Source organism: Rattus norvegicus, chromosome 17, assembly GCF_021556685.1.
Source record: "Rattus norvegicus strain SHRSP/BbbUtx chromosome 17, alternate assembly SHRSP_T2T, whole genome shotgun sequence".
NCBI classification, from domain to species: domain Eukaryota; kingdom Metazoa; phylum Chordata; class Mammalia; order Rodentia; family Muridae; genus Rattus; species Rattus norvegicus.
In genome coordinates, this window is record NC_141550.1 from 37,720,536 (window position 1) to 37,725,488 (window position 4,953).

General features: G+C 37.7%; 1 pseudogene; it reads left to right on the plus strand.

The window, feature by feature from the left end:
• Positions 1–3,626: 3,626 nt before the first annotated feature.
• LOC148000134 (serine/threonine-protein phosphatase 2A catalytic subunit alpha isoform pseudogene) lies at positions 3,627–4,547 on the plus strand (annotated as a pseudogene).
• The last annotated feature ends 406 nt before the right edge of the window (positions 4,548–4,953 follow it).

Below are 4,953 nucleotides of genomic sequence, written 5' to 3' on the forward strand. Positions count from 1 at the left end.
TCATCTTTTGAGGTCTTCTTTAATTTCTTTCTTCAGAGGCTTGAAGTTCTTATTGTACAGATCTTTTACTTGCTTGGTTAAAGTCACACCGAGGTACTTTATATTATTTGGGACTGTTATGAAGGGCGTCATTTCCCTATTTTCTTTCTCGGCTTGTTTCTCTTTTGTGTAGAGGAAGGCTACTGATTTATTTGAGTTAATTTTATACCCAGCCACTTTGCTGAAGTTGTTTATCAGCTTTAGTAGTTCTCTGGTGGAACTTTTGTGATCACTTAAATATACTATCATATCATCTGCAAATAGTGATATTTTGACTTCTTCTTTTCCTATCTGTATCCCCTTGACCTCCTTTTGTTGTCTGATTACTCTGGATAGAACTTCAAGAACTATATTGAATAAGTAGGGAGAGAGTGGGCAGCCTTGTCTAGTCTCTCATTTTGGTGGGATTGCTTCAAGTTTCTCTCCATTTAGTTTAATGTTAGCAACTGATTTGCTGTATATGGCTTTTACTATGTTTAGGTGTGGGCCTTGAATTCCTATTCTTTCAAGGACTTTTATCATGAAGGGGTGTTGAATTTTGTCAAATTCTTTCTCGGCATCTAATGAAATCATCATGTGGTTTTGTTCTTTCAGTTTGTTATATAATGGATCATGTTGATGGTTTTCCGTATATTAAACCATCCCTGCATGCCTGGGATGAAGCCTACTTGATCATGGTGGATGATTGTTTTGATGTGCTCTTGGATTCGGTTTGCCAGAATTTTATTTAGTATTTTTGCGTCGAGATTCATAAGGGAAATTGGTCTGAAGTTCTCTTTCTTTGTTGGGTCTTTATGTGGTTTAGGTATAAGAGTAACTGTGGCTTCATAGAAGGAATTCGGTAGTGATCCATCTGTTTCAATTTTGTGGAATATTTTGGATAATATTGGTACGACGTCTTCTATGAAGGTTTGATAGAATTCTGCACTAAACCCGTCTGGACCTGGGCTCTTTTTGGTTGGGAGACCTTTAATGACTGCTTCTATTTCCTTAGGAATTATGGGGTTGTTTAACTGGTTTATCTGTTCCTGATTTAACTTCGGTACCTGGTATCTGTCTAGGAAATTGTCCATTTCCTGCAGATTTTCAAGTTTTGTTGAATATTGGATTTTTTAGTAGGATCTGATGATTTTTTGAATTTCCTGTGATTCTGTAGTTATGTCTCCCTTTTCATTTCTGATTTTGTTAAATTGGACACACTCTCTGTGTCCTCTCGTTAGTCTGGATAAGGGTTTATCTATCTTGTTGATTTTCTCAAAGAACCAACTTTTGGTTCTGTTGATTCTTTGTATGGTCCTTTTTGTTTCTATTTGGTTGATTTCAACTCTGAGTTTGATTATTTCCTGCCTTCTACTCCTCCTGGGTGTATTTGCTTCTTTTTGTTCTAGAGTTTTTAAGTGTGTAAAGAGGTATTTTTTTCAGGCACATCACATGCATCTAACATATGAAACAATCATATCTTTACTGGTGAAACTAGATTTTGTACTGTGATATCCCATATGAATATTTTTTGCTTCAGGATTACCTTTTAATCAAATGGTAGAGCTATTGATTACAACTCTGTTCGGCTTGATATATCTTGAGTGAGCCCTTATGTATTTACCACATACCTGAATAATGCAGTTGTTGATGATCTGTAGGACACAGCCAGAAATAGTATGTTTTGGAATCATAGTGTCATATGGGTGAACTTTCTAGATCACTAACAGAAACCTGAATTTTTCATGTTGAACTCAATATGAAGCCTCTTAAGTATTAAGGCCTAAATTATAAAGGTCTGCTGTGCAACCCAAAGCATGAACAGTTAAAAATATCATGTGCCCCTCTGTCCCCAAACTCTTAAGGGGAAAAACTGACTGAAGGTACTATCATTTGATTCAATAAACTTCTAAATACATGGCTTTTCTTTTTACACATGTGCTGAGTACCTTCATACACATACATCATCATTCAACTACTATTTTAATTGTTTTTCAGGTTATTTTTTAAATCAAGGCATAATAAAAAGGAAGGATAAATTTATACCATCTAATGTTATAGATGGAGGATATCCACAACTTAATGCAATCGTAATAGAGACTGAGAATCTACAGAATAGAAACAAGAAGCTAACATGATTAACACAGAATGAAAACGCCCCATGCCTTCTCAGGGTCTAAGAAGTCAATAACCTAAGCATGGATATAAAAATTGCATTTCTGTCCACACTGAAATAAATGTCCTTGTTGTCCTGTACACATAGCTCAAGATAACTTTTTAATTTTTATTATATTTTTCTCAGGAGAAAATCTTCACAGTTTCTTATCCAGGTATGTCTATTTTCAGTACGTGCTGAGCTTTTTTAAGAACCATTTACCATCCAATGACTCTGTAATTTGCCTTTCCTTTTCTATCCCATCTTAATTGCTTTAATATCTAGATCATAAAAACATCTCATAATGTAATCAGTATCACGTGGTTGTGTTCTGATAAAAGAAAATATATTTTGAAGAATGTGTGTTCCACCCATTTGCCTTATAGACTGTCCACCTTTTACTATTACATAAGACTTTGGTTTTACCCTAAGTACCGCAGTACTAGAGATCATTAACTCAATTGAAAAAATAATGAGAAGTTTATATTTTTTCACTATAAGAGGAAGATCTCTGGAAATCCAATACGTGTGGGTTTCCATCATACCGGCAAAAATGCATCTAGAGTAAAAAGCAGGAACAGCCTAGGGATAGCAGAGCCGAACTCACAGGAAAGGCCTGGATATTCTGACTCAGAGTCAGACTTAGATATGATCAAGACTGTCTCCTGCAGACCTTAACAAATGGTAAGATTTCCCCAGGCATGGATGTAAGAAAAAAATTACACATTTCTCTCATCCCCAGCTCATCTAGAAATTAAGAATTCATGTCCATTTTCTTTTATCATGACTTTTTTTTCCTCTGGCTTGTTAGAAATCATAAAAATTCACATTATAGCTTGAAGGATACAAATTTTATGTATAATTACTTCTAAAATTCTTATGAGAAAATTTTAAGGACAATTTTCTCTGTGATCAGGTAATCTGATAGATTTTTTCTGGTGTTCTATGGTGGTATGAGGATATTATGTATATGGAAATTTGTACTAGATAGAGAAAGACGAAGCATGGTCATTTGTTTTTAACAAAGTCTGATGCCCCCTCGTGTGTGTGTGTGTGTGTGTGTGTGTGTGTGTGTGTGTGTGTGTGTTTATGCATATATGCTGATATAGTGCTGATAAAGTTGTGAAGGGGGTTGTTTCCATAATTTCTTTCTCAACCTGTTTATCATTTGTTAAAAAAAAAGAAGGCTAGTGATTTATTTAATTTTACATCTGGCCACTTTGCTGAAGTTGTTTATCAGCTGGCCATTACAGAAAGCCAAGTCCCATGCTGGGACCAGCAGATGAGGAGGCATGAGCACTGGGGTGCAAGCCAGCATGCCAGTGCCAGGGCAAGCAGACACCTGGGGCCGCAGGAAGCACCCAGGGGAGCAGCTGCAGTCTGTGCATGTGCCCGGGTGCTGGCCAGGGCATTGGAGCAGCTCAGAGCTGCAGCGGTTCGGGTGGGCAGCATCATGGATGAGAAGATGCTCACCAAGGAGCTAGACCAGAGGATTAAACAGCTGAAGTAGTGCAAGCAGCTCTCTGAGTCCCAGGTCAAGAGCCTCTGTGAGAAGGCTAAAGAAATCCTGACCAAAAGAATCCAACATGCAAGAGGTTCAAATTCCAGTCACTGTGTGTGGAGATGTATATTGGCAATTTCATGACCTCATGGAACTCTTTAGAATTGGTGGTAAACCACCAGATACAAATCACTTGCTTATGGGTGATTATGTGGACAGAGGATATTACTCAGTTGAAACAGTTACACTGCTTGTAGCTCTTAAGGTTCCTTACCAAGAAAGTATCCCCATACTCTGAGGCAATTGTGAGAACAGACAGATCATGCAAGTTTATGATTTCTACAATGAGTGTTTAAGGAAATACGGAAATGCAAATGTTTGGAAATACTTCACAGACCTTTTTTGCCTATCTTCCTCTCACTGCCTTGGAGGATGGACAGATCTTCTGTCTACGTGGTTGTCTCTTACCATACATAGACATACTGGATCACATCTGAGTACTTGAACACCTACACGAAGTTTCTCATGAGGGTCCAATGTGTGACTTGCTGTGGTTAGATCCAGATGACCATGATGTCTGGGGGATATCTCTTCAGGTTATGCTTTTGGCCAAAATATTTCTGAGACATTTTATCATGCCAATTGCCTCACGTTTGTGTCCAGACCTCAACAGCCGATGATGGAGGGTTATAACTGGTGCCATGACCAGAATGTAGAAACAAGTTTCAGTGCTCAAACTATTGCTATTGTTGTGGTAACCAAGCTGCAAGCATGAAACTTGACACTCTTAAGAATTCTTTCTTGCAGTTTGACCCAGCACCTCCTAGTGGTGAGCAACATGTCACTAGTCGTACCCCAAACTACTTCCTGTAATGAAAGTTTAACCTTGTACAGTATTGCCATGAACAACCATATATTGACCTAATGGAAATGGTCAGAGCAAAAGTAACTCCAAAGTGTCATAAATAGTTAACATTCAACAAACTTGTTTTCACGGGTACCAGAAGATGTACCCTATGAAAATACAAAGCCTCTTGTCATCAACAGCCATGACCACTTTAGAATGAACCAATTCATTGCATGTTGATGTGACATTGTTGGTTATGAATCCAGTTTCTGGCATAGAGCTATTTTGTTTTCTTGAAAGACTGCAGATATAGGATGTGCACATTAACACCTGTGAGTCCAGTTCACTTCCACTTAGCTGTACCTCACTCAGCATGACTGAAGGTCATTAATCATTAAGGTTAATGAACATTTTTAAATAAGTACGAAGTCC